We start from the raw sequence: 20,088 nt of genomic DNA, 5'->3' as shown, positions 1-20,088 counted from the left end.
CTTTCCACAGGATAGGACTTTTGATGTTGACACGACCCATGAGTTCCTCATCATAAAGGATGATTTGAGAAGCCTTTGAATTAGCCCAACGGAAGAATAAAGACATACTCAGAAACAAATGAACAAGAAAAAGAACAATTCCTCAGAGAAAACCCTGGTGTAAAAATCTATGTGGTTTCCCCAGGGATTGGGAGCACCATGGACCTTCAGATGGGGTGGGCGTAGGGCACGAGAAGTCCTACGAAACACAAGGAGTCGCACGTGGCCAATTTTTATTAAAGAGTCAGATACTAAGTATCTTAGGCTCATGGGTGGTACAGTCTCTGTCTCACCTACTCAATGCTGCCCTTGTAGGTGGAAGCTGATGTAGTCAAAATGAGAATGGGTGTGACCAAATTCCAATAAATCACCCCGAATAAGTCACCCCAATAACGGTACCAATAGAAGGCATCATCTTCCCCTGGAATCATGGGGGCATTAGGGATACACAGTGTTTTGAGGTGGGGAAGATCGCTTCTAAACAGGGTGTTTTCCAGATGAAAAGCCCTAAGGCGGTAAGTAGCAAGACCCCCCTGGAATGTACAGTCCCTGGACCCAACGACTCTTGACCAAGATGATGCTCAGCATTTTGAAGAGATGAAAAAACCTTTGAGGAACATGCCCAACTGGAAATCTAGGAAAGGGAGTCACGGATGCATCACAGTGTGTCCCTTGAACGCCCAATTACCACTTTGATTCTGAGCTTTGGTTTTCCACGGGGATGCAGCACTTTTTCCACCTGCTGTTTGGCTCCTCATTAGGTTCTTCTTCAATTGCCAAACGTTGTCCTTAATCACGTGAGAAGGAGGCTGGTGATTGCACTGGGGATAAATCGGGCTGCTCATGGGAGACGCCCCCTATGCTCCGGAGAGCCGTGTGATGGAGACAGCGGGTGCTGCGATGCTGCGTCTCTGGGGGGAGAGTCAGGTCCGGGCCCCCGGGCCCTGCATCTATGGAGTCAGGAGCCTCCGCCCCATCCTGATTGACACTTCCCTGTACAAATCCTTGCTGCAAAGACCAGCCAGGTGAGTGCTTCCTTATGTTCAATCTCATGGCAAAAACGAAGAGGACAGAGAAAGTCTCCACCAGGAGTGGACCTCGGAGCTATGGTTGTGCACAAACGTTGGGCAGGACGCATGCTGACCTGCCTCACTCTGAGCATCCACACCCAGGCTCTAGTGGAGGAGTAATTTAGGGAGCAGAGAGTGGGGTTTCTGGTGAGGTCATAGGGTTTAGACTGGGCCTGCATTTCCAATCAGATCATTTGCTAATAAAGAGAGGTTTTTAAGGTGCATAGGGCTACAGTAAAACCTAACTCCCTGGAATGTCAGAGAATTTCAGGTAATTATCATTCAGAGGAGAGAGCAGAATAAGTAAAGTTCTGTATCTCCTCCTCTACTGTAGGAAATGATGTAGAATAGACAGGTAAAGTTACTCAGAGGAAGCCCACTAAGGCAGCCTCTGCGGGCTCAGTATCTGTTAGTGGATGAAGAGAGTAGTACTTCTTCTCTAGCTCTCAATGTGTTAGGAAGAGAGAGGAGAAAGGGGTAAAAAAAGCAACAACCTGTGAATTTCATTTGGAGACGAAGAGAGTGAGTTGATCCTGGTGATTGAGGATGATCAGCAGGTGGCTATGAGCAGGTGGAATCACCTGAGCTGGAGTCTGGGCAGGAGCAAGACGATTGAAGTGATGGGAGAGGGAATCCCAGGAAGAGAGGAGGAGGTGAATTGCTGTGATGAAATGAAAGCCTGTTTCTTGTTTTCTCAAGGGAAGTAAATTCAGCTGGACTTAGGGAGAAACGGGAAGAGGGAACAGGAGCGAGGTGGGAAACGCCTTCATTGCCTGCCTGTGGATGTTACTGTCACTCACGTTTCTGCCAGTGGTACGTAATGCAGGTTTTCTTTTCAGAAAACCGTCTGACCTTTGTTTCATCTTCCTCTGCTCTGGTTTTTTTATTTCCCTTACTTCTACAAACTTTGGTGCTTAGTTTGTTCTTTATGGTTTTGTGAGGTACAAAGTTTGGTTGTTTATAATTGAGATCTCTTTTTCCTTTTTTAACGGAAAATATTATTTGTATTTCAAAATTTTAGGAAAAACCTTCTCATTTTCAGTAAATCGAAATGTATTGCAGTAGAGACAATGCATATAATATAAGGTTATACTGATACTAATTCCTGCAGAACCTTCATTATATTTAGGAAAAGCACTGCTGTGGTTTTTTTGTTTGTTTGTTTTGTTGGGGGTTTTTTTTTGGAATTTTTTTCCAAAAGCAAATTAATCCCCTTGAAGAATGGTTTGTATTATTCCGACTGATTTGTGTTATACTGCAAAACCACATTTCAAAAAATATTGGGAGTTGAAAATAATCCTAGTTTTACCCTACTGGTCAGTAGTATCCAGATATTCTTGTTGCCATGCTATAGATCCTCAGAACTTTTCCATCTTACAAAAATCAGTTTCTATATCCTTTAAAAAAAAAAAAAAAAAAACGCCTTTTATTTTTTCTCTCTCCCAGCCACCAGTATGCACCATTTCACTTTGACATCTTGTATTATTTGATGACTTCACATAACACATGTGTGGAATTCTAAAGCAATTTTCGTGTATGTAATGGGCTTATTCCATTGGTGTATTGTCCTCAGGGTTCATCCGTGTTGCTCCGTGTGACGGGATCTCCTTCCTTTTAAAGGCTGAATAATCGCCCATGGTGGGTTTACACCATGTTTTGTCGATGCATTCGTCTGAAGATCAGAGTTGGGGTTGTTTCATCTCTTGACTATTGTGGGCAGTGGTGCTATAAACATGAGTTTGCAAATATCTCTCTTCACAGCTTTGCTCTCTACTATTTTGGATATGGACCTGGAATTTGTATGACTTGCTAGTATAGTAGTTCTAGTTTCTATTTTTTAAGAATATGCTTTTCTCTTAGTGGTTGCTCCGTATTATAATCCTAGCAAGGGGGCAGAAGGGTTTGAATTTCCCCCATCCCCAAAAACAGTTGTTATTTTCTGGGGGGGGTTGATAGTAGCTATCTTAATCTGTATAAGATGATATCTTGTTTTTTTTCCCTTTAGCATTTCTCTAAAGATTAGTGATGTTGAGAACCTTCTCATATTCTGGTTGGCCATTAGTGTATCATCTTGAGAGAAATCTCTGTTTAAAGTCCTCTGCAGGAGTTCCCGCCGTGGCACAGTGGAAACAAATCCGACTGGGAACCATGAGGTTGTAAGTTTGATCCCTGGACACACTCAATGGGTAAAAGATCCTGTGTTACCATGAGCTGTGGTGTAGGTTGTAGATGCATCTCGGATCTGGTGTTGCTGTGGCTATGGCGTAGGCTGGCAGCTGTAGCTCTGATTAGACCCCTAGCCTGGGAACCTCCATATGCCACAGGTGTGGCCCTAAAAACAAGACAAAAAAAGAAGAAGAAGAAGGGAATTCCCATTGTGGCTCAGTGGCTAACGAATCCAACTAGGAACCATGAAGTGGTGGGTTCGATCCCTGGCCCCTCTCAGTGGGTCAAGGATCCGGCATTGCCATGAGCTGTGGTGTAGGGAGTGGACATGGCTCAGATCTGGTGTTGCTGTGGCTGTGGTGTACTCCAGCAGCTGTAGCTCTGATTAGACCCCTAGCCTGGGAATCGCCATATGCTGCGGGTGTGGCCCTAAAAAGCAAAAAAATAAAAAAGTCCTTTGAAGGAGTCCTCTGGTGGCTCAGTAGTTAAGGATCCAGCATTGTCACTGCTGTGGTATGGGTTCAATCCTGTACCACATGCTATGGGTGCAGCCAAAAAAAAAATCATTCGTAATCCAGTTACTTGCTTTTAATTAAGTTCATTATGCTTCTTAGATATTAACACCTATATATGTGGTTGGCGTATTCTCCTATTTTGTAAGTTATATTTCACTCTATGGATTGTGTCCTTAGACTCACAGCCTTTTCTAATAAATTTTTATTGTATATAGATGACTTACAATATTGTGTTAGTTTCAAGTGTACAGAAAAATGAATTAGCCATACATATAAATAAATACCCAATAAAAGCAAAAACAAACCAATGAGACCTAATCAAACTGACAAGCTTTCGCACAGCAAAGGAAACCATTTAAAAAAATAAAGACAACTTACAGAATGGGAGAAAATAGTTTCAAATGATGCAACTGACAAGAGCTCAATCTCTAAAATATACAAACAAAGTATACAACTCAACAGCAATAAAAAACAACCACCCAATGGAAAAATGGGCAAAAGATCTGAATAGACATTTATCCAAAGAAGATATACAGATGACCAACAGCCACATGAAAAAATGCTCAACATCACTGATTATTAGACAAATGCAAATCAAAACTACTATGAGATACCACCTCACACCAGTCAGAATGGCCATCATGATTAAGTCCACAAATAACAAATGCTGAAGGGGATGTGGAGAAAAGGGAACCCTCCTGCACTGTTGGTGGGAATGTAAAGTGGTACAACCACTATGGAGAACAGTATGGAGGTACCTTAGAAAACTATACATAGAACTACCATATGACCCAGCAATCCCACTCTTGGGCATATATCCAGACAAAACTTTCATTCGAAAAGACACATGCACCCCCATGTTCATTGCAGCACTATTCACAACAGCCAAGACATGGAAACAACCTGAATGTCCATCAACAGATGATTGGATTAGGAAGATGTGGTGCAGATACATGGTGGAATAGTACTCAGCCATAAAAATGAACAAAATAATGCCATCTGCAGCAACGTGGATGGAACTAGAGACTCTCCTACAAAGTGAAGTAAGTCAGAGAGAGAAAGACAAACACCATATGGTATCGCTAGATCAAATGGTAATTCTGTTTTTAGTTTTTGAGGAACATCCATAGTTTTTTCCATAGTGGTTGTACCAGTTTACATTCCCACCAACAGTGTAGGAGGGTTTTCTTTTCTCCACGCCCCCTCCAGCATTTATTGTTTGTAGACTTTTTGATGATGGCCATTCTGGTTGGCGTGAGGTGGTACCTCTTAGTGGTTTGGATTTGCATTTCCCTAATAATTACCAATGTGGAGCATCTTCTCATGTGTTTTTGACCTTCTGTATGTCTTCTTCAGAGAAAAGGCTATTTAGACCTTCTGGCCATTTTTTGATGGCATTGTTTTTGGTTTCTGTTTTCATTTTATGTTGAGCTGCATGAGTTGCTTGAATATTTTGGAACTTAATCCCTTTGGGGTTGGGTTTTGCTTTTTTTTTTTTTTTCAAAGAAGCAGCTTTTAGTTTCATTGATTTTTTTTTGTCTCAATTTCATTTATTTCTGTTCTGATGTTTGTTGTTGTTTTTTTTTCCTTCTACTAACTGTGTATTTTGTTTTTCTTTCTCTTGATTGAGGTGTAAGATTAGCGTGTTTCTTTGGGATTTCTCTTGTTTTCTGAGGCGAGATCGTATTGCTCTACATTTTCCTCTTAGACCTGCCTTTTCGGTGTCATGTGAGTTTTTGCTGCTGAGCTCTTAAGAGCTGGTTTGTTTGCATTCCCTTTCTGATATTTCCTTGCTGGCGTAAGGAAATGCCATTGACTCCTCTTGTATCCTGCTCCCCTGTGGAATTCATTTATCAGTTCTAGTGGGCTTTTTTTTTGTGGGGGATGGTTTTTCATTTGTTTTTTTGTTTTTGGCTTCAAAGCAAGAGAGATTATTGGGAAGGGGCACCGAGGTAGAGAGCAGCAGGGTGAGGGAACCCAGGAGAACAGCTCTGCCACATGGCTCACTGTTTCTGGTTTTATAGGAGTGGGTTAGTTTCTGGGTTGTCTCTGGCCAGTCGTCGTGCCTGGCTCAGGGTCCTTCCTGGTGGCACACACACCTCTCAGCCCAGTTGGATTCCAGTCCTAAGGATCCTGGGATGTTGGTCCCTCCTATGGCCTCCCTCCTATGGCCCCTCCTAAATCCTCCTGCTTAGTCTTCAGAGCAGCAGCATGTTCCTGACCAGGAATCTAGTAGTTTTTAACTTTTACTCTTACCTATTTTTTATTAGGGAATAGTTGACTTAAAGTGTTGTGTCAATTTCTGCTGTACAGCATAGTGACCCAGTATATATACATATATGTATATATACACACACCTTTTTCTCTCATTATCTTTCATCATTTTTTTCATTATTTCGAGAGCTTTGAGAAAAATTAATCTCAATCCACTTTTTTAATTATATTTTTATTTTTTTCATTATAGCTGGTTTACAGTGTTCTGTCAATTTTCTACTATACAGCATGGTGACCCAGTTACACATACGTGTGTAGATTCATCAGAAGTGATTAGACATAGTTCTCAGTGCTACACAGCAGGATCTCATTGCCCATTCTCTCCAAAGGCAACAGTCTGCATCTACTAACCCTGGACTCCCAGTCTATCCCACTCTCTCCCCCTCCCCCTTGGCAACCACAAGTCTGTTCTCCAAGTCCATGATTTTCTTTTTGTGGAAAGGTTCATTTGTGCCATATACTAGATTCCAGATATAAGTGATACCATATGGTATTTCTTTCTCTTTCTGACTTACTTCACTTAGGATGAGAGTCTCTAGTTCCATCCATGTTGCTGCAGATGGCATTAGTTCTTTTTTATAGCTGAGTAGTATTCCACCATGTATCTGCACCACATCTTCCTAATCCATTCATCTGTTGGTAGACATTCAGGTTGTTTCCATGTCTTGGCTATTGTGAATAGTGCTGCAATGAACATGGGGGTGCATGTGTCTTTTTGTTTTTTTGTTTTGTTTTGTTTTGTTTGTCTTTTTGCTATTTCTTGGGCCGCTCCTGCGGCACATGGAGGTTCCCAGGCTAGGGGTCTAATCGGAGCTGTGGCCACCAGCCTACGCCAGAGCCACAGCAACGCAGGATCCGAGCCGCGTCTGCAACCTACACCACAGCTCACTGCAACGCCGGATCGTTAACCCACTGAGCAAGGGCAGGGACCGAACCCGCAACCTCATGGTTCCTAGTCGGATTCGTTAACCACTGCGCCACGACGGGAACTCCATGTGTCTTTTCGAATGAAAGTTTTGTCTGGATATATGCCCAAGAGTGGGATTGCTGGGTCATATGGTAGTTCTATGTATAGTTTTCTAAGGTACCTCCATACTGTTCTCCATAGTGGTTGTACCACTTTACATTCCCACCAACAGTGCAGGAGGGTTCCCTTTTCTCCACATCCCCTTCAGCATTTGTTATTTGTGGACTTAATCATGATGGCCATTCTGACTGGTGTGAGGTGGTATCTCATAGTAGTTTTGATTTGCATTTGTCTAATAATCAGTGATGTTGAGCATTTTTTCATGTGGCTGTTGGTCATCTGTATATCTTCTTTGGATAAATGTCTATTCAGATCTTTTGCCCATTTTTCCATTGGGTGGTTGTTTTTTATTGCTGTTGAGTTGTATACTTTGTTTGTATATTTTAGAGATTGAGCTCTTGTCAGTTGCATCATTTGAAACTATTTTCTCCCATTCTGTAAGTTGTCTTTATTTTTTTAAATGGTTTCCTTTGCTGTGCGAAAGCTTGTCAGTTTGATTAGGTCTCATTGGTTTGTTTTTGCTCTTATTTCTGTTGCTTTGGGGGACCAACCTAGAAAACATTTGTAAGGTTGATGTCAGAGAATGTTTTGCCTATGTTCTCTTCTAGGAGTTTGATGGTGTCTTGTCTTATGTTTAAGTCTTTCAGCCGTTTTGAGTTTATTTTCGTGCATGGTGTGAGGGTATATTCTAGTTTCATTGATTTGCATGCAGCTGTTCAGGTTTCCCAGCAATGCTTGCTGAAGACTGTCATTTTCCCATTTTATGTTCTTGCCTCCTTTGTTGAATGTTAATTGACCATAGGTGTCAGGGTTTATTTCTGGGTTCTCTATTCTGTTCCATTGGTCTGTCTGTCTGTTTTGGTACCAGTACCACACTGTCTTGATGACTGTGGCTTTGTAATATTGCCTGAAATCTGGGAGAGTTACGCCTTCTGCTTGGTTTTTGTTTCTCAGGATTGCTTTGGCAATTCTGGGTCTTTTGTGGTTCCATATAAATTTTTGGATTGTTTGTTGTAGTTCTGTGAAAAATGTCCTGGGTGATTTGATAGGGATTGCATTGAATCTGTAGATTGCTTTGGGTAGTATGGCCATTTTTACAATATTAATTTTTCCAGCCCATGATTGTGGGATATCTTTCCATTTCTTTGTATCCTCTTTAATTTCCTTGATTAATGCTTTCTAGTTCTCAGCATGTAAGTCTTTCACCTCCTTGGTCAGGTTTATTCCCAGGTATTTGATTTTTGGGGATGCAATTTTAAAAGGTATTGTATTTTTGTATTCCTTTTCTAATATTTCATTGTTAGTATACAGAAATGTGACTGGTTTCTGAATGTCAATGTTATATCCTGCTACTTTGCTGAATTTGTCAATCAGTTCAAGTAGTTTTGAGGTTGAGTCCTTAGGGTTTCCTATATATAGTATCATGTCATCTGCATACAGTGACAGTTTTACCTCTTCTCTTCCTATTTGGATGCCTTTTATTTCTTTTGTTTGTCTGACTGCTGTGGCTAGGACTTCCAATACTATGCTGAATAACAGTGATGAGATTGGGCATCTTTGTCTTGTTCCAGATTTTAGTGGGAAGGCTTTCAGCTTTTCTCCATTGAGTATTATATTTGCTGTGGGTTTGTCATAAATGGCTTTGATTATGTTAAGATATGTTCCCTTTATACTCACTTTGGTGAGGGTTTTTATCATGAAGGGATGTTGGACTTTGTCAAATGCTTTTTATGCATCTATTGAGATGATCATGTGGTTTTTGACTTTTCTTTTGTTAATGTGGTGGATGACGTTGATTGGTTTACATATGTTGAACCAACCTTGTGCACCTGGGATGAATCCCACCTGGTCATGATATATGATCTTTTTGATATGTTGTTGGATTCAGTTGGCTAAAATTTTGTTGAGAATTTTTGTGTCTATATTCATCAAAGATATTGGCCTATAGATTTCTTTTTTGGTGGCATCTTTGTCTGGTTTTGGAATTAGGGTGATGGTGGCATCTATCACAGTCTCTCCCAAGGGATTGTATACAGTTCCCTGTGCTGTACAGTAGGACCTCACTGCTTATCCATTCCAAATGGAATAATGTGCATCTACTCACCCCAAACTCCCAGTCCATCCCACTTCCTTCCCCCTCGGCAACTGTAAGTCAGATCTCTATGTCTCTGAGTCTCTCTCTGTTTTGGCACAAATAAAGACAGCTTTATTTGTGCCATATTTTAGATATAAATCAATTAACAGGATAGAAAGCCCAGAAATAAACCCAAGCACCTATGGACAACTGATCTATAACAAAGGAAGCAGGAACATACGGTGGATGAAAGACAGTTTGTTCAATAAGGTGCTGGGGAAACGGGAAAGCTACATGTAAAACAACGAAATTAGAACATTCTCTAACACCGTACACAAAAACAAACTCAAACTGGACTAAAGACCTAAATGGAAGGCCAAATACTATAAAACTCCTAGAAGAACATCTAGGCAGAAGGCTCTTTGATATAAATCAGAGCAACACCTTGTTGGATCCACCTCCTAGAATGATGACAATAAAAACAAAAAACAGAACAATGAGATCTCATTAAACTCAAAAGCTTTTGCACAATTCTAGTAGTTTTGTGTGGAGTCTTTAGGGTTTTCCATCTACAATATCATGTCATCTACATTTTAATGACAGTTTTACCTCTTCTTAACTGATTGGTATACCTTTTATTTCTTCTTGTATGATTGCTGTGGCGAGGAATTCTGATAATATGTTAGATGGAAGTGATGAGAGTGGACATCCTTGTCTTTGTTACAAATTTTAGCAGGAAGGATTGCAGCTTTTCTCCATTGAGTGCTATGTTGGCTGTGGGTTTGTCATAAACATCCTTTATTATGTTGATATATGTTCTTCATCTCTCTTTTTATTCTGAATGATAATCTTTCTTTTTTTTTTTTTTTTTTTTTTTTTTTGTCTTTTGTCTTTGTTGTTGTTGCTATTTCTTGGGCCGCTCCCGCGGCATATGGAGATTCCCAGGCTAGGGGTTGAATCGGAGCTGTAGCCACCGGCCTACGCCAGAGCCACAGCAACGCGGGATCCGAGCCGCGTCTGCGACCTACACCACAGCTCACGGCAACGCCGGATCGTTAACCCACTGAGCAAGGGCAGGGACCGAACCCGCGACCTCATGGTTCCTAGTCGGATTCGTTAACCACTGCGCCACGACGGGAACTCCTGAATGATAATCTTTCTGAATAGAGTATCCTAGGTTGCAGATTTTTTCCCTTTCAGAACTCTGAATATATCTTGCAGTTCCCTTCTGGCCTGCACTGTTTCTGTAGAGAAATCAGCTAATAGCCTTATGGGGTTTCCCTTGTATTAACTCTTTGTTTTTCTCTTACTGCCTTTAGAATCCTCCCTTTAACTTTTGCCATTTTTATTATAATTTGTCTTGGCATAGGTCTTTTGGAATCTATCATATTCAGGACCCTCTGTGCTTCCTATATCCACATGTTTTCTTTAAAGTTGGAAAGTTTTGAGTCATAATTTCTTCCAATACATTTTCAATCCTCTGTTCCTTCTCCCAGGATCCCTGTTATATGTAGATTGACACAGCTTATATTAAACCATAGGGTTCTTACATTGCTTTTATTTTGTTGAAGTGGGTTTCTGTCATTTTAACTGGGTGATTTCCATTATTCTAATCCCCTATCACTTACTTGTTCTTCTGCATTATTCTTGCTGCTATTTATTGCTTTCAGTTCAGGTTTTGCTTCTGCAAATGAATTTCCAAATTTTTCTAGGCTCCTCCTTAGAGTTTTCTAGTTGCTTTTTTCTAGTAATCTACGTGTCTGCTGATAGCCTTTCTTCACTCCTTCAGTATTTTTTTCCTTTTTGAACTCGGCGTCTATTAGTCTAAAGAGGTCTGTTTTGTTGTTTGTTCTTTCAGGGGATGTATGTTGATTTTCTAATCAGGAGTGGTTCCTCTGCTTTTTCATTTACTTACATCTCTCTTGCCCTATGAGTTTAGGAGAAACTGTGGCTTTCATATATTTTTTGGTGCAAGGGCTGTTTTTAGCACAGATGCCTGCCACCTCTTTCCTCAGTTCATCCTGGCCTTTATCGCCCTGATAGGAGGTATGACTTATGTGTGGTGGCCAAAGCCTACAGTGGATATTGGGCAGGGCCTCCTCTTTGCTCTGTAGTTGTCACTGCTTCTCAGGGACTGGGTCTGCTTCCTAGTTGCTGGAGTAGATGCCACAGGATGCATTTCTAGGCTGCATTTCTGAGCTGAGGTTTAAGATAGGTAGGTTTGGAGCCCTCCCACTGGAAGAGGAGCCATTGAGCTTGTCACCTTTGAGTGTGCTCTGTTGTGTCACCTGTCACCCGTTGTGTGGGCTCACAAAGTACACTGCGGTTGGCACTGCCCTCAGCCCGCCTCCACCACGGGAATGCTGACAATCAGCCCTGGGGTCTCATGGTTGTTGTTTTCACAAGGCTCCCAGCACAGATTCACTGAAGTCAGGTCCCAGCACTGTAGCAGACATGCACCTGGACCTGCTCTGGGAGCTGGGGAGGCAGCTCAGACCCTGGCCTGGCCCAGCCCCCATGTGTACACACCACAAGGCCCACAGCTGCTAAGGCCAGAGCTTTCCAGCCTCGGGAGCACCCCTTGCCCATTCAGAAGTCCCGCAGGTGCTTGATTTTACAAAGCTGCCAGTGAAGGTGTAAATCAGATGTCCCACTTGTGCAGTGATAGAGAGAGGTTTTAGCCTTGTGCCCCAAACTGCACAGCCCCGGGAGCTCAGCTGTGGTTTTAACCCTGCTTCTACATATGGGCCACCTACTGACATCTGCTCCTGGAGCCTGCCAAGGCAGCAGCTGGTGCAGGACCTGCCCAGGCAGGAGCTTCTCCTGGACCCCAGTGGGGCAGGGACCCACGCAGAGAAAATGCTGCGGTGGCAGCCCCCCTTTGCACACCACTTAACGACACTTCATTTCCATGCTGGCCCAGGCTTCCTTGAACGTTGTGTTGTGGCCGTACCACTCTCAGCCCCTCCAGGCTCTCTCTGTGCAGCCAACACCAGTCCTCCCCAGGTCTGTCCTGTAAACCCTGAGATTCAGCCCCAGCCCCAGCCCCTCCCAGCAGACACACATCTCAGGCTGGGGCACAGGGCTGTGGCATGGACGTGCAGGTCTCTGTCTGTCCTGCCTGCTGCAGACCTCTTGTTCTCTTGTCTGAGACCCTGAAGCTCCTTTTCTTTTGGGGGGGCGGGGGGGATTGGTTTGGGGTTTTTTTGTGTGTGTGTCTTTTTATGGCCACAGCCACAGCATATGGAAGTTCCCAGGCTAGGGGTCTAATCAGAGCTGTAGCTGTCAGCCCACACCACAGCCAGAGCAATGCAGGATCCCAACCATGTCTGTGACCACCACTGCAGCTCACAGCAATGCCAGATGCTTAACCCACTGAGTGGAGGCTGGGATCAAACCCATGTCTTCATGGATACTAGTCAGATTCATTACCACTGAGCCACAATAGGAACTCCCTTTTAGGGGGTTATTCAAGTATAGTTGATTTACAGTATGTCTTCAGTTTCTGTTGTACAGCAAAGTGACCCAATCACACACAGTTCCCTGTGCTGTACTGTAGGGCCCATTGCCCATCCGTTCCAAATATCACAGATGGCATCCAAAAACCCCAAATGACCCGTTCATCCCACTCCCTCCCCCCGAAGTTCCTTTTCTGCCCAGCTGGTCTCCCCGCCAGGGAGGGGGCTTCCTGGGGTGCAGGAACCTCTCCTCCCCTTCAGTCCCCTCCCAGGGGCACAGGTCCCATCCCACTTCCTCTTTTTTTTCCTTTCACCCAATCTGATGACGTGGGGATCTTTCAGCCCTTTGAGGTCTTCGGCTGCTGTTCAGTAGGTGTCCTGTTAGAATTGTTCCACCTGTAGATTATTTTTGAGGCATTTGTGGGAGGAGGTGATTTCTGTGACCTATGACTCTGCCATCTTCTTTCCTTCTCTTAAGATGCTTTTGAATTTTTGGATTTTTTTTTTTTCTGTGCCCAGTCCATTGTGCCGGGACATGGTGTTGAATTTGCCCATATTTGTGAATTTTCCAGCTTTCCTGATGTTCCTAATGTCTAGTTTCCTATAACTGTGCTCAGAAAATATAGTTGATTCAATGTAACGTTCTTAAATCTGTTCAGATTTATTTAGGAACCTAACGTGGGATATGATCTGGTGCGTTTCTGTGCACACTTGAGAAGAACGTGCATTCTACGCCTATTGACTGAAATGGTCGGAATATGTCCATTAGGTCCAGTTGGTCTAACATGTAATTTAAGGTCCGTGTTTCCTGACTGTCTGCCTGGATGATCCATCCATTCTTAAAAGTGGAGACTCACTCATATTTTTATATAAGTGAGTGGAAAGGGACCTTCTATCCTTGTTTAACCTGAGGCAGCAAGTGGAGAAAGGGAAAAAAATGTGGAGCAATCCACTCGAATTCATTTTAAAGTCTCATAAAAGAGTATGATTGGTGGCATGCAGCTGATAGGTTTTTTCTATTTTACCTGTTGGTCTTCCCTCAATTGCTGTCCACGATGCATAAGCAAAAAAAAACCCAACAACAACCAGGATAGAAAAAAAAAAACTCTCCTGTGCCATTACCTCCTACCATTTCTCATGAGCAATTTGTTCTAGACAGTGTGATCAGCAATTAAACCCACCTCGTGCATGCACACCCTGTTTAAAAGCTATGCTCTCTATGAATGCAGTCTTTACATCTTAACGGAGAAATCGGATACACCGAGTGATGGATTAAATTCCCCCAGATACGACGAGACTAACAAGGTGGGGATCTTGACACAAAAAAAAAGAGCCAATGAGCAGATGAATATGACACACATAAGCTTATTGCCTACAAAGGATGGAATCTTAATCTGTCCAACAGCCTCTAACCCATGAGCCAACTGTTGTGCCTGTGTCACAGATGAGAAAACAAGGTTCTCGGGTGCGGGGGGGGGGGTGGATCCTAAGGTCCCCACCCCCACTGATCACCATTAAGGAGTGGGGAGCAAGGAACAAGGACCCTGACTGGGTTAACCCAACGCTGACGATAACAAACCCTTGACTGCTGCTTCCTCTGTTGTCTACATAGTAGGTTCACAAGATGAACCCAAAGTTTCTGAAAAGCTAGAAGTTTTACCATTTCTGGGATTGGAGATGGGATCTTATTCTTTTATAATTTATTTATCCTTCTGTTGACAATGGCCTGTGTGTGTGTGTGTGTGTGTGTGTGTCTGTGTGTGTGTGTGTGTCTTTTCTCCTTTTAGGGCTGCACCCACGGCTTATGGAGGTTCCCAGGCTAGGGGTCCATTAGGAGATGCAGCTGCTGGTCTATACCACAGACACAGCCACGCCAGATCCGAGCTACATCTGCGACCTACACCACAGCTCATGGCAACACTATCTTTAACCCACAGAGTGAGGCCAGGGATCAAACCTGAAACCTCACGGTGGCCAGACGGATTCGTATCTGCTGTGCCATGAGGGGAACGCCAACAATGGCTATCAGATGCTGCGTTAATAATTAAGAGTGCTGCCTTGGGCACTTCACCAGAATAAAGCACCCACTGAAACACCACAGAACCTTCCTTTTCACTCATTGGGGCTCCGCTCACTCTTTCTTTTCATGTGTGCCCCCTCTGTGCTATGGTTGGTTCTGAGCTCGGACCACTAATCCTATGCTGATTTATAAAATTCAGATCCAAGTAAACAGACAAAACATAGGCACTCTAAATCTAGTGAAGCCGTGAACCAATCTGCTTATACAATGGCTATAATAATGGATGTGTTTTAGTAGCATCCTTGAGGCCTCACTGGTTAAAGCCATGGTCTGTGATGAAGCCAATACACATTGATGACATGAGGGTTTGTTTTTTTGTGTGGACTGAGGCAAGCTGGACACCACTCTGGAAAAACTGTCCCCAATCTGACCTCTAAATGAATTAAGATCCAGGAGTTATGACTAATTAGATTTCTTTGGCCACTAGGGATATTTTCTATATGGGACAGAATATCTGAGGGACATTTGAATGACATGGGTATTCAGAGGGCTATTGATTGTATGATTCATATTTTGTGTAGTGTCACTTTATGCGTCTGTGTGTGATGTAGTCTATTAAGCTACGTATAGTTGTGATTTACTATGTTAGTTTCAGGTGTGCAACACAGTGACTCGATATTTTTATAGATAATACTCCATTGAAAGTTATCAGAGGAGTTCCCACTGTGGTGCAACAGGTTAAGGATCTGGTATTGTCTCTGCGATGGTGCGGGTTCAATCCCCTGCCTGGCATGGTGGGTTAAAGATCTGGCATTGCTGCACCTGTGGTGTTGGAGTCACTCCCTGGCCTGGGGAATTCCATATGCTGCAAGAGCAGCTGAGAAAGGAAAGACATAAATAAATGTTATTAGAAAATAAGGGTTGTATTTCCCTGTGCTGTACATACAGTCTGGTCGATGATTTATTTTATGCATTTCACTTTGTATCTCTGAGTCCTATTCCCCTATCTGTCCCTGCTTTCTTCTCACTAGTAACCACCAGTTGGTTCTCTTTATCTGTAAGTCTATTTCTCTTTCTGTTCTGTTCTATATGCTCATTTATTTTATTTTTTGAGATTCCACTCTAAAGTGATAACAATTTTTGTCTTTTTCTTTCTGACTTCTTTCACTAAGCATAATAATCTCTAGGTCCATCCATGTTTTTGCAAATGACAGAATTTCATTCTTTGTATAACTAAATAATTCTCCATTGTATATTAATACATCTTTATCCCTTCATCTCTTGATTGGCATTTAGATTGTTTCCATGTCTTTGCTTTTGTAAATAATGCTTCCGTGAACACCAGAGTGTCTGTGTATTTTCGAATCAGTGTCTACATTTTCTTTGTGTATATACCCAGCCGTGGAATTGCAATATCATGCAGTAGTTCTATTTTTAATCTTTTGAGAACTTCCATACTGTTTTCCACACTGACTGTACCAATTTACAGTCCTACCCACGGTGTATGAAAGTTCCCTTTTCTCCACATCCTCAGCAACATGTATTATTTGTAGACTTTTTTATGATAGCCATTTTGACAGGTGTGAGGCAATGTCTTGCTGTGGTATTGATGTACATTTCTCTGGTAACTCATGATACTGATCATTTTTTTCTTGTCCCTGTTGGCCACCTGTACGTCAGCTTTGGGAAGATGTCTATTCATGTCTTCTACCCACTTTCAATTGAATTGGGGGGGGGTTGATATTGAGCTATTTATATATTTTAAATGTAAACTCATTGTCAGTCATAACATTTGCAAATATTTCCTCTCATTTACTAGGTTTTTTCATTTTGGTGGTGTCCTTTGCTGTGCAAAAGATTATAAGTTTACTTATGTCATATTCATTTATTTTTTCTTTTGCCTTAGATCTAAAAAAATATGTTGCTACAATTTATGTCAGAGAGTTCTGCCTATTTTTCTTTTAGGAACGTTAAAGTTCCTGGTCTCACATTTAGATTTTTAATTCATTTTTGAGGGTTTTTTTTTTCTTTTTTGGCTGCACCTGTGGCTTATGGGAATTCCTGGACCAGGGATCGAGTCTGAGCTGCAGCTGCAACCTACTGCACAGCTGCAGCAACTCTGGATACTTAGCCCACTTGCCAGGCCAGGGATTGAACCCAAGCTACTGCAGAGAAAATGCCAGGTCCTTAATCCACTGTGCCACAGTGGGAACTCTGAGTTTATTTTTCTATATGAAGGAATGTTCTAATCTCATTCTTTTACATGAAGGTATCCAGTTTTCCCAGCACCACATTTTGAAGAGACTGCCTTTTTTCCATTGTATATTCTTCCCTCCTTGGTTATAGATTAATTGACTGTAAGTGCATGGGTTAATTTCTGGACTCCTCTATTCTGTTCTGCTGATTTTTGTGCCAGTACCATGATCTTTGGATTGTTGTAACTTTCCAGCATAGTCTGAAGTTGGGGCACATGATATATCTGGTTTTATACTTTTGTCTCAAGATTACTTTAGGGATTCAGGGTCTTTATAAACTTTAGGATTATTTGTTCTAGTTCTGTGAAACATATGATGGATAATTTGGTAGGAATGGCCTTGAATTGTAGATTGCTTTTGATAGTATGGGTATTTTAATGATATTAATTACTCCAATTCAAGAGCATGGGATCTCTTTCTACTCCTTTGTATCTCTTTCAAATTCCTCCATCAGTGTTTTAGAGTTCTCAGAGTGTAGACCTTTCACTTCCTTGGTTAAGTCTACTTGTAGGTATTTTACTGTTGATGATGCAGTGACATTGTTTGCTTAATTTCTCTTTCTGGTAGTTCCTTATTAGCATGTAAAAAAGCAACGGATTTCCATATGTTAATCCTGCATGCTGAAAATTCTTTTTTTTTTTTTTGTCTTTTTGCCATTTCTTGGGCCGCTCCCGCGGCATATGGAGGTTCCCAGGCTAGGGGTCTAATCGGAGCTGTAGCTGCCAGTCTATGCCAGAGCCACAGCAACATGGGATCCGAGCCGCGTCTGCAACCTACACCACAGCTCACGGCAACGCCAGATCGTTAACCCACTGAGCAAGGCCAGGGATCGAACCCGCAACCTCATGGTTCCTAGTCGGATTCGTTAACCACTGCGCCACGACGGGAACTCCTGAAAATTCTTCTGCCTTTATTCATTAGTTCTAATAGGTGTTTGGTGGATACGTTGGGGTCTTCTATGCATAGTATCATGTCATCTGCAAATAGTAAGTTTTACTTCTTCCCCTCCCATTTAGCTGCCTTTTATTTCTTTTTATTGTCTGATTGCTATGGTTAGGACTTTAATTATTTTGTTAAATAGGAGTGGAACACATGGGCATTTTTGTCTCATTCTTGATTTTATGGGAAAAGTATTCAGCTTCTCACATGATGTATTAAACTGTATGTTTGTCATAAATACCCTTCATTATGTGAAAATATACCTCTATACCGATGTCGAGCATTTTACTGTGAATATTAAATTTTGTCAGATGATTTTGTGCATTATTGAGATGACTGTGTGGTTTTTATCATCCTTTTTGTTAATATAATGTATCGCAGTGACTCAATTGTGGACATCAAACCATCTCTGCATCCCTAGAACACATCCCACTTGATCATGGTGTATGATTTTTTGTATACTGTTGAATTGGAATTGCAAATATAATGTCAAGTATTTTTACATCTATTTGTCAGGGACATTGGTAATTAATTTTATTTTTTGTTTGTTTGTAATGTTTGTCTGATTTTGGTATCGGTAATGGTTGCCTTGTAGAATCAGTTTTAGAGTGTTCCATACTCTTCATTTGTTTGGAATACAGTTTGAGAAAGACAGGTAGTACCTCTTCTTTATATGTTTAGTAGAATTCCCCTGTGAAGCCATCCAATCATGGACTTTTGTTTGTTTGGCAGTGTTTTTTTAATTTCAAATTCAATTTCATTTCTAGTGATTAATAGGTTCAGATTGTCTCTTTCTGATTGGTGTTTCTAGAAATTCATTTCTTCTAGGTTGTCTATTTTGTTGACATATAACTATTTTTTTGTCTTTTTTTTTTTTTTTTTTTTTTTTTGCCATTTCTAGGGCCGCTCCTGCGGCATTTGGAGGTTCCCAGGCTAGGGGTCCAATCGGAGCTGTATCCACTGGCCTACGCCAGAGCCACAGCAACATGGGATCCGAGCCGCGTCTGCAACCTACACCACAGCTCACAGCAACTCCAGATTGTTAACCCACTGAGCAGGGGCAGGGATCGAACCCGCAACCTCATGGTTCCTAGTCAGACTCGTCAACCACTGCGCCACGATGGGAACTCCCCACTATTCTTTATTATAACTTTTTTGTGTCTGTGGTAGCAGTTGTTATTTCTCCTCTTCCATTTCTTATTTTTTTTATTTGGGTCCTCTCTCTTTTCTTCTTCTTGACCCTGATTAAAAGTTGATCAGTTGTAGGAGTTCCTGTCATGGCACAGCAGAAACAAATCTGACTAGGAACCATGAGTTTGTGGGTTTGATCCCTGGCCTTGCTCTGTGGGTTACCGAGCCGACATTGGCATGAGCTGTGGTGTAGGTCACAGACACGGCTCGTACCCTGCATTGCTGTGGCTATGGCATAGGCCAGCAGCTGTAGCTCCAACTGGACTCCTAGCCTGGGAACCTCCATATACTGCAGGTGCAGCTCTAAAGAGCAAAAAAAAGCAAAAAAAAAAGTTGATCAACTTTATCTGTTCAATGTACCATGTCTTGGTTTCACTGATTTTTTTTTCTATTTTACTTATTTCCTCTCTGATCTTTATAATTTCCTTCTTTCTGCTGACTTAGTACTTTGTTCTTTTCCAATTCCTTTAATGGAAGGTTAGGTTGTTTGAGATTTTTCTGTTTTATTGTGTTAGGCCTGTATTGCCATAAACTTCTCTCTCAGAACTGCTTTTGCTGTATCCCATCGATTTTGGAGAATTGTATTTCCATTTTTCATTTGTCTAGACGTATTTTCTAATTTCCACTCGGATTTCTTCACTGACCCATTGGCTTTTTAGGAGCATGTTGTTTGGTCTCCACTTATTTGTTCTTTACCCATTTTTCTTTCTGTGGTTGAGTTCTAGTTTTATACCGTGGTCATCAGAAAAAAAAAATACTTGATAAAATTTCTAACCTCTTAAATTTGTTGACACTTGTTTTATGGCCTACCATGTGATCTATCCTTGAGAATGTTCCATATGCACTTGAATGTATATTCTGCAGTTTTTGGAATGGAATGTGGTATATACATCTGTTAAATCCAGTTGGTCTATTGTGTTACTTAAAACCACTGTTGCCTTAATGGTTTTTCTTTCTGAATGTTCTTTCCATTCATGTCAGTGGGTTGTTAAAATCCTCTACTTTGTTGTAACGTTGTCAATTTTTCCATATATGTCTACTAATATTAGCTTTATATATT

General features: G+C 41.7%; 1 long non-coding RNA gene across 1 annotated transcript in view; it reads left to right on the top strand.

The window, feature by feature from the left end:
* The window catches only part of LOC110261066, a 39,622-nt gene continuing 20,388 nt past the window's right edge, over positions 855-20,088 (top strand). Inside the window, exons 1-2 of the long non-coding RNA XR_002344821.1 lie at positions 855-1,064; positions 1,809-1,922. This is a non-coding gene — a long non-coding RNA (uncharacterized LOC110261066). The remainder of the gene's footprint in view (positions 1,065-1,808; positions 1,923-20,088) is intronic.

Source organism: Sus scrofa, chromosome 6 (genome assembly GCF_000003025.6).
Source record: "Sus scrofa isolate TJ Tabasco breed Duroc chromosome 6, Sscrofa11.1, whole genome shotgun sequence".
In the NCBI taxonomy this organism is placed as follows: Eukaryota; Metazoa; Chordata; class Mammalia; order Artiodactyla; family Suidae; genus Sus; species Sus scrofa.
The sequence above is the reverse complement of the archived record's forward strand: the minus strand, read 5'-3'. Positions and strand labels throughout refer to the sequence as shown.